This window comes from Scyliorhinus canicula, chromosome 16 (genome assembly GCF_902713615.1).
Source record: "Scyliorhinus canicula chromosome 16, sScyCan1.1, whole genome shotgun sequence".
NCBI classification, from domain to species: Eukaryota; Metazoa; Chordata; class Chondrichthyes; order Carcharhiniformes; family Scyliorhinidae; genus Scyliorhinus; species Scyliorhinus canicula.
Window position 1 is genome coordinate 137812331 of NC_052161.1, and position 10856 is coordinate 137823186.

Below are 10856 nucleotides of genomic sequence, written 5' to 3' on the forward strand. Positions count from 1 at the left end.
GGCAAAACCCATGCAGACACAGGGAGAATGTGCAAACTCCACACAGACAGTGACCCAGAGCCGGGATCGAATCCGGGTCCTCGGTGCCATGAGGCAGCAGGGCTAACCCACTGCGTCACCGTGCTGCATCCCCACCCCCATTTCTCTCTTCTAAAAATGAGGGGGTAGCACATGATGACATTTCACTCTATTTGGTGAACGAAGATTCCAGCACCCTGGGGCATTTTAATTGGAGAGATTTTTTTATCATAGATCATAGAATTTACAGTGCAGAAGGAGGCCATTCGGCCCATCAAGTCTGCACCGGTTCCTGGAAAGAGCACCCTACCCAAGGTCAACACCTCCACCCTATCCCCATAACCCAGTAACCCCACCCAACACTAAGGGCAATTTTGGACACTATTGCAATTTATCATGGCCAATCCACCTAACCTGCACATCTTTGGACTGTGGGAGGAAACCGGAGCACCCGGAGGAAACCCACGCACACACGGGGAGGATGTGCAGACTCTGCACAGACAGTGACCCAAGCCGGAATCGAACCTGGGACCCTGGAGCTGTGAAGCGATTGTGCTATCCACAATGCTACCGTGCTGCCCTTAAATGAAAATGGAGTATGTGGGCCTCGCTGGTTAGACCAGCATTTATTGCCCGTTCTTAATTGCCCCTTGAGAAAGTCGTGGCGAGCTGCCTTCTTGAACCGCTGCAGTCCACGTGGTGTAGGTACACCCACTATGCTGTCAGGGAGGGAGTTCCAGGATTTTGATCCAGCGACAGTGAAGGAACGGTGATATATTTCCAAATCAGAATGGCGTGGAGGGGAACCTCCAGGTGGTAGTGTTGCCCTACGTCTGCTGCCCTTGTCGGTCTAGGTGGTAGAGGTCGCGGGTTTGGAAGGTGCTGTTGAAGGAGCCTTGGTGAGACCAGTGGAGGGACAGCCATCATAAGTCAGGAAGAGTCAAGTGGAAGTTACAGCCGATGAACAAACAACATCCCGAGTCCCGAGCGTTCTTCTGTTGCCTGCCAAGGGATGGGAAACCTGCTGAGCTGAGCCTGGCTTTAGAACAAGGGTGAGCAGCACGGTAGCATTGTGGATAGCACAATCGCTTCACAGCTCCAGGGTCCCAGGTTCGATTCCGGCCTGGGTCACTGTCTGCACATCCTTCCCGTGTGTGCGTGGGTTTCCTCCGGGTGCTCCAGTTTCCTCCCACAGTCCAAAGATGTGCAGGTTAGGTGGATTGGCCATGCTAAATTGCCCTTAGTGTCCAAAATTGCCCTTAGTGTTGGGTGGGGTTACTGGGTTATGGGGTTACTGGGTTATGGGGATAGGGTGGAGGTGTTAACCTTGGGTAGGGTGCTCTTTCCAGGAGCCGGTGCAGACTCGATGGGCCGAATGGCCTCCTTTTGCACTGTAAATTCTATGATGAACTATGATAAACAAGGGTGAGCTGAGAAGCAAAGACGTTTGTGGTCTCTTGGCCAGACTGCACTGAAGAGTGGCTGGAAAATGCAGTACAACAGTAACATGAGAAAGATTCTCACATCTGCAGAGCAGCATAAAGGGTGTAGTGACTGTACAGGCAGGTCGAGCCTAAAAGCTTTGTTCACCAGTAACTGTACTCAGGGCTTTGGCTACCTTGAGCTTCAGCAAACACCAGCTTGTCGCTGTCAGTTTGCCTGAAAAAAAGCAGCTTCCCTATTCATGGATGTCACCACGCCTGCTCTTGCCTTTCATCCCTCCTCATTCCAAGGGTTGGCCGCACCATGGATAATATTTCTCTATTCTCTGCGGTCACTGCTTGCCCCATAGAGGGGCCAGTCCACATTCTGATATCCATCCACGTCACCTTGCCTCTTGTGCATGTTTTCCAGGGGTTCCAGGCCTTGCATTACCTCTTTTTCCAAACGATCCCCTCCCCGTTCACATCACATGTCCGCAATATGTGAGCTTCCTCGATATCACTGCCTCAAACACGTCCCTCTGAACACCAGCATTCTCGAGCACCCACTCCTTTGTCTGCTTGGCCGTCCAGGACACGGGTAATGTCCGCCTGAGTCCTTTCATTCCTGACGCTCTCATTTGAGGCTGGTTCTTGATGGTCCAGTTTTCACAGCTGTACATAGTCACCGGACACACGACAACTTTTATCAGAAGATGAATTTCCACTGTAGTCGAGACGCTGTGGCAACTCCATACTCGGTTCAAGAAGGCATCTCACTACTCCCTTCAGTTCACAACGCCATGACCATGGTGTGGTCTCGCCTGGATTTCCTTGGTAGGCAGTTTGTGATGAGTGATGCGAGATGGTGGAAATCTCAACCAGTTCAAGCTGAGTCCTGTTAATCAGAATCTTGCAGGTCATTCCACCCATCTTCGTCACGCCTGCTCTTGTTAACATTGTGTGGAGGTGCCGCTGTTGGACTAGGATGGACACAGTCTAACAAAACCATTTTCAAGTCCAACAGGTTTGTTTGGAATCACCAGCTTATGGAGCGCAGCTCCTTTGTCAGGTGCGACTTCTTACTTGTTGATTTTTAAAAATTTTTTAGAGTAGCCAATTATTTTTCTTTTCAATTAAGGGACAATTTAGCGTGGCCAATCCACCCAGCCAACACATTTTTGGGTTGTGGGGGTTAATCCCACACAGACACGGGGAGAATGTGCAAACTCCACACGGACAGTGACCCAGGGCCGGGATTCAAACCCGGGTCCTCAGCCTGGCAGTCCCAGTGCTAACCACTGCCCTCATTTCCAGTTAATTTGATCAGAACGATTCACCAGCTCCTGTAGCTCCCCCTGCTCTGACACATTCATTGTGGCCTGAACCCTTGATACCCCTGCCACGTGCTGTTGTTGCCTTTCCATCGGGAAAGCGTTGAAGCATTGTATCTGTCAATGAGACCTGGTTAACAAGGAGGCTTGTGGTTGGGACAGACATAGAACATAGAACATAGAACATTACAGCACAGAACAGGCCCTTCGGCCCTCGATGTTGTGCCGAGCAATGATCACCCTACTCAAACCCACGTATCCACCCTATACCCGTAACCCAACAACCCCCCTTAACCTTACTTTGAAGGACACTACGGGCAATTTAGCATGGCCAATCTACCTAACCCGCACATCTTTGGACTGTGGGAGGAAACCGGAGCACCCGGAGGAAACCCACGCAGACACGGGGAGGACGTGCAGACTCCACACAGTCAGTGACCCAGCCGGGAATCGAACCTGGGACCCTGGAGCTGTGAAGCATTTATGCTAACCACCATGCTACCGTGCTGCCCTTGGGATAGGTTGTTGAGGCAGACATGGTGTTGGATGATTTTCAGGCGTCTTCGGAACGTAGGGTACAGCACTACCGTTTTGGTCATATTTGCCCTTGTTTGGGCGGCACGGTGGCGCAGTGGGTTGGCCCGGCTGCCTCTCGGCGCCGAGGTCCCAGGTTCGATCCTGGCTCTGGGTCACTTTCCGTGTGGAGTTTGCACATTCATCCCGTGTCTGCGTGGGTTTCACCCCCACAACCCAAAGATGTGCCGGGTAGGTGGATTGGCCATGCTAAATTGCCCCTTAATTGGAAAAAATAAATTGAGTACTCTAAAAAAACAATTTTTTTTAAATGTTTGCCCTTGTTTGATGTCTGAAAAATATCTTCAACAATGGCCACATTGCACCCCAAAATGTGAAGAAATTGTTACTCAAATACTATCGCTCATGGCTTTTTAAATCTCTAGTCATGTCCTCAGATGCCCCTTTCATGATTCTATTCAAAGTTACTCCCTACATCCACTTTATTGATTTCTGCCATGATTTTAATAACCTTGGTCACGTATCCCCTTCAACATCATTTTTTACTGCATTAAGAATGGATCAATCTCCCTCAGTGAAATGATCAGAAGCTTGAAACTGTCCTTCTTGCTCTTTGAATCTTTTCCATTACCTCTGCCTTTTTATAAAAGATTTGACAAATTAGAATCTTCAAAGCTGAATTGCTTTTGCTGTTCTCAAGTGGATCGTGTGTGATAGTATCTGTATGGGGCTGTGCAGGTTTCTAACTCTGAATACTAAGCAGGCGCAGAGAAATGTACAGTGGGGCAGAATATCCTTTATTCCCATTGTTCAACAAATAATAAGACCGTCTCAGTCATTTGTGTGCGTGTAATTTGTGTAAAAGGTGCAAAACCTGTCTTTTCAAAAATAAAATCTACTCCCAAGGTGAAAACACAGTAAATTCATGATTTACTCAGTCAGTCTGGATGATTCTGCGTCTGGGGGCATCATTAATTCATTGGAGGGGGGTGGGGGGAAAGAGGGTTAGGGCCATGTTAGTTTAGTTGAACACGTGTGGCATGGGCAAACAGAGCTGGTAGGGGAAGTGCCTTATTAACATGCTTATTCTTTCCCACTGTTCGTTTTCACTATGTTAAGGCTCTTTGCACTGGGCCATTTTTCTCTCTGTAACTGTTACAAATTTGTGTTAAATAAAAAACTCCAAAAAAAAAAGTTTTTTAAATTAATTCATTGGAGGGGTTTGGATGTTAACAGAATGATGGAGAATTTCCTCCAGAATTCCAACCATCTTCACAGACAGGCCCCACACTGGGAGCTGTCACGATGTAGTCTTGTTTCTGGCCTTTGTGCTTGACCCTATGGGTGACTGTTTATATAGCTCCAGTGCCGATTCTACATATCCTGCTGCTGCTGGTGCTGTAAACAAGATGCAGAATCGCAGACATACAGCAGATATGAACAGCAACAAATGCCAGCCTGAGCGCCTCTTAACAAAATGCAATATCTGCTCTCTGATGAAATGCGGCTTGCCAACAAACAAAGATAATGTTAGAAAAGGGAGAAGAAGGTATTAGCACCATATTAAAAGTGTGCGTAATCTGCTCCAGCTGCAGGTGAGGTTTTTGCTGTCCTTTTGGCAAATAGTCCTTGCAATCAAGTCAATAGGTCCATTTCATGGTAGTTAATAAGCGTCAATGTTGCATAGCTCAGTGGTTTCCCTGGGCGGCACGGTAGCACAGTGGTTAGCATTGTCGCTTCACAGCTACAGGATCCAAGGTTCGATTCCCAGCTTCGTTCACTGACTGTGCGGGGTCTGCACGTTCTTCCCCGTGTCTGCGTGGGTTTCCTCCGGGTGCTCTGGTTTCCTCCCACAGTCCGGAGATGTGCAGGTTAGGTGGATTGGCCATGCTAAATGGCCCTTAGAGTCCAAAAAGATTAGGTGGGGTTACTGGGTTCTGGATATAGGGTGGAGGTATGGGCTTAAGAAGGGTGCTCTTTCCAAGGGCCGGTGCAGACTCGATGGGCCGGATAGCCTCCTTCTGCACTGTAAATTCTATGATGGTCTATTTGGTAAATTGACCAGTCACTTTGCTGCTACCCTGTACAGACTACAGGATCAGTCACTGGGATGTGCTGTGTTAGCTGCTATTCCAATGTGAAATAGTTCAACCTGTGATCCATTGGGTTTAGAAGCAAACCCAGCAATGTGTCTTACTAAAAGGAGAACGATCTCACAACTTTTTAAGAAGTTAAAGGATGTTGCATTTTCAGAGGTATTATTGTAAGGAAAAAATAAACTAGAGCTGTTGACTTTTAATCTATCTTCACAGTTAAACCTCATTTAGTCCAAATTATCAGCACCTCCGCATTTGCTGGTGAGTCTGAGATACTCTGTATGTTGATACCCTGTCTCTGTATACTGATACTCTGTCTCTGTATACTGATACCCTGTCTCTGTATACTGATACTCTGTCTCTGTATACTGATGCTCTGTCTCTGTATACTGATTCTCTGTCTCTATATACTGATACCCTGTCTCTGTATACTGATACCCTGTCTCTGTATACAGATACTCTGTCTCTGTATACTGATACCCTGTCTCTGTATACTGATACCCTGTCTCTGTATACTGATACCCTGTCTCTGTATACTGATACCCTGCCTCTATATACTGATACTCTGTCTCTGTATACTGATACTCTGTCTCTGTATACTGATACCCTGTCTCTGTATACTGATACCCTGCCTCTATATACTGATACCCTGCCTCTATATACTGATACTCTGTCTCTATATACTGATACTCTGTCTCTATATACTGATACCCTGCCTCTGTATACAGATACTCTGTCTCTATATACTGATACCCTGCCTCTGTATACTGATACCCTGTCTCTGTATACTGATACCCTGTCTCTGTATACTGATACCCTGTCTCTGTATACTGATACCCTGCCTCTATATACTGATACTCTGTCTCTGTATACTGATACCCTGCCTCTGTATACAGATACTCTGTCTCTGTATACTGATACTCTGTCTCTGTATACTGATACCCTGTCTCTGTATACTGATACCCTGTCTCTGTATACTGATACCCTGTCTCTGTATACTGATACCCTGCCTCTATATACTGATACTCTGTCTCTATATACTGATACCCTGTCTCTGTATACTGATACCCTGTCTCTGTATACTGATACTCTGTCTCTGTATACTGATACCCTGTCTCTGTATACAGATACTCTGTCTCTGTATACTGATACCCTGTCTCTGTATACTGATACCCTGTCTCTGTATACTGATGCTCTGTCTCTGTATACTGATACTCTGTCTCTGTATACTGATACCCTGTCTCTGTATACTGATACCCTGCCTCTGTATACAGATACTCTGTCTCTGTATACTGATACTCTGTCTCTATATACTGATACTCTGTCTCTGTATACTGATACCCTGTCTCTGTATACTGATACTCTGTCTCTGTATACTGATACCCTGCCTCTGTATACAGATACTCTGTCTCTGTATACTGATACCCTGTCTCTGTATACTGATACCCTGCCTCTGTATACAGATACTCTGTCTCTGTATACTGATACCCTGCCTCTGTATACAGATACTCTGTCTCTGTATACTGATACCCTGCCTCTATATACTGATACCCTGCCTCTGTATACTGATACCCTGTCTCTGTATACTGATACCCTGTCTCTGTATACTGATACCCTGTCTCTGTATACTGATACCCTGTCTCTGTATACTGATACTCTGTCTCTGTATACTGATACCCTGTCTCTGTATACTGATACCCTGTCTCTGTATACTGATACTCTGTCTCTATATACTGATACTCTGTCTCTGTATACTGATACTCTGTCTCTATATACTGATACTCTGTCTCTGTATACTGATACTCTGTCTCTGTATACTGATACCCTGTCTCTGTATACTGATACTCTGTCTCTGTATACTGATACCCTGTCTCTGTATACTGATACTCTGTCTCTATATACTGATACTCTGCTGTACCGAAGTAACTGTTATGGTAGATCTTGCATGTTTCCCGCAGTGTACATCACGGTTCTGTGGGTAGCACTGTTATTTCTGAATTAGAATGTTCACTCCAGAGATCTGAGTACAAAAGTCTAGATTAGCATTACAGCACTGTGCTGATGGAGTACTGTACTGTGGAAGGTATCGTCTTTTTTTTTCTTTTTAAAAAAATTTAGAGTACCCAATTATTTTTTTCCAATTAAGGGGCAATTTAGCGTGGCAAATCCACCTAACCTGCACATCTTTTGGGTAGTGGGGGCGAAACCCACGGAGACACAGGGAGAATGTGCAAACTCCACACAGACAGTGACCCAGAGCCGGGATCAAACCTGGGACCTCAGCGCCATGAGGCAGCAGTGCTAACCCACTGCGTCACCGTGCTGCCCGAAGGTATCGTCTTTTGTATGAAATGTTAAACATGGGGAATCCCATTTCTCACATGTCCACGAAATATCCCATGGCTCTATTACGAAGAGCAGAGGGGTTATCGCTGGACTCCTGGCCAATATTTATTCTTGAGTAGAGATCAAAGAAATTAATTATCTGGACATTATCACAGTGCTGTTAGTGGCTGTGCAAATTGGCTGCCATGATTCCTACATACCAACAGTCTCTACACTTCAAAGATGCTTAATTAACTGTAAAGGGCATTGGCACACCCTGAAGTTAGGAAAGGTGCGATAGAAATGTAAGTCTTCTTTTCTGTGAGTCACATCCAGTCATCAATGGTGGTGGACAATTGAATAACTCACTGGAGGAGAAGGCTCTACATTTACCCCATCCCCATCCAGCAATGGTGGAGGAGCCCAGCACATCAGTGCGAAAGATTAGGTTGAAGCATTTGCAGAATGCCAGAAGTGTCGAGTGGACAATCCATCTTGGCCTTGTTCTGATGTCCTCAGCATCACAGATGCCAATCTTCAGCCAATTCCATTCACTCCACGTGACATCAAGAAATGACTGAAGTGTTATGGGCCAGGGTTTAGAAACTCCAAAGTATATTATGGAGTTCACTTGACCTATAACGCTTTGTTGAATTTGGCTAGGGTGAGCACAAGAGCCTTCACTTCAGGTGTGATTCAATAGTCTTCCCAGACACTTTAATCAAAATAAGCTTATTCTAAGAACTTAGTTAACATTTATATATAAACAAACAGGAAGAATTTTTATCAATTACAAATATAAAGACACCAGCCAGCTACAGTAATCTATGTATAACACTTAATGAATTCCACCTTAACTGTTCCAATTCAAAAACAAAATCCCATAAACCAAAAACCCCTTTTCACGGGCGTGGCCCAGCACTCTGCATTCTCACTTGATTAAGACTGGCTTTCCCGGAGATTCTGACCCCGTCTCACCAGCAGGTGTAAACCCTTCTGGAAAGCAAACCACACCTTTTAAGTTACCAAAACAGCAGGTAGCTACAAACAATGTTTTTTTTAATTGGAACAGATATTTTAAATGAAACTAGAGAGAGACAGGCTGACACACTTCTTTCTCCTGCCTGAGTCCACAGCAGTCAAATGTGAAAGCAAAACCAAAAACAGCTCACAGAGACACAGCCCAGCTCCACCTACACAATGACATCACTGAAGCCATGTGATAAGACAAAAACCTTTCTTAAAGGAACACTCACATGACAGAAGGCACTGGATACTGCAAAGGCCCTGACAATATGCCAGCAATAGTACTGAAGTCTCGTGCTCCAGAACTAGCTGCACCCTTAGCCAAGCTATTCCACACAGCCTAACACTGACATCTACCAGGTAATGTGGACAGATTGCCCAGGTATGTCCAGTACACAAAAAGCAGGACAAATCCAACCTGGCCAATAACCAGCCCATCAGCAGGCAACATGGTGGTGCAGTTGTTAGCACTGCTGCCTCACCTCATTGCGGACCCGGACCGATCCTAGCCCCGGGTCACTGTCGGTGTGAAATTTGCACATTCTTCTGGGTCTGCGTGGTTCTCACCCTCACAACCCAAAGATGGGCAGGTGGATAGCCACACTAAATTGCCCGGTAATAAAAAATAAATTTAAAAAGCTATCGCCATCCCATTAGTCTACTCTTGATCATCAGTAAAGTGATAGTAGAGGTTGTCAACAGCGCTATCAAACAGCACGTACTCAGCAATAACCTGCTCACGGACACTCAGTTTGGGTTCTTCCAGGGTCACTCAGCTCCTGCCCTCATTACAGCCTTGGGTCAAAGATGGACGAAAGAGGTGAGGTGAGAGCGCCTGTCCTTGACATTAAGGCAGCATTTGACTAAGTAAGGCCTCAAGGAGCTTTAGAAAAACTGGGAGTCGGGGGGGGGGGGGGGGGGGGGGGTGTTGGGCAGACGCTAAACTGATTGAGTCATGCCCAGCACAAAGAAAGATGGTTGTAGTTATTGGAGGTCAATCATCTCAGTTCCAGGAGTTCCTTAGGGTACTGTTCTCGGTCCAACCATTTTCAGCAGCTTCATCAATAACCTTCCCTCCACCGTAGCGTCAGAAGTGGGCATGTCCACTAATGCTGGTATAATGTTCAACAGAGAACATAGAACATAGAACAGTACAGCACAGAACAGGCCCTTCGGCCCTCGATGTTGTGCCGAGCAATGATCACCCTACTTAAACCCACGTAACCCGTATACCCGTAACCCAACAACCCCCCTATTAACCTTACACTACGGGCAATTTAGCATGGCCAATCCACCTAACCCGCACATCTTTGGACTGTGGGAGGAAACCGGAGCACCCGGAGGAAACCCACGCACACACGGGGAGGACGTGCAGACTCCACACAGACAGTGACCCAGCCGGGAATCGAACCTGGGACCCTGGAGCTGTGAAGCATTGATGCTAACCACCATGCTACCGTGAGGCCCTTAGGGGTTGTGGAAAAGGTGGAACTTGAAACAATCGCCATCACCAAGGGAAAAGTATTGAGAAAGCTATTGGGATAAAAGGCAGACAACTCCCTCGGGTCTCAAAGGAAGTGGCAGCACAGATAGTGGCGGCATTACTTATAATATTCTAAAATTCCAGGGCAGCACGGTGGCGCAGTGGGTTAGCACTGTTGCCTCACGGCGCCGAGGTCCCAGGTTTGCTCCCGGCTCTTAAAACTTAAATTAAATGGGTCTTTTTCTGGTTGGCAAGCTGTAACTAGTGATGTACCACAGAGTTGAGACCTTGGGCCCCAACCATTTGCAATCTATATTAACGCAGGGATAGAAAGTTCTATAGCCAAACTTGCAGACGACACTAAAATAGGTGGGAGAGCAAGTTGCAATGTGGAAATAAGAAATTTACAAATGGATATGGAGCGGTTAGGTGAATGGGCCAAGATTTGGCAGATGGTAGGGCAGCTCGGTGGTGCAGTTGATTAGCACTGCTATCTCACGGCGCCGAGGTCACAGGTTCGATCCCGGCTCTGGGTCACTGTCCGTGTGGAGTTTGCACATTCTCCCTGTGTCTGCGTGGGTTTCGCCCCCACAATCTAAAAAAACGCAAGCTAGGTGAA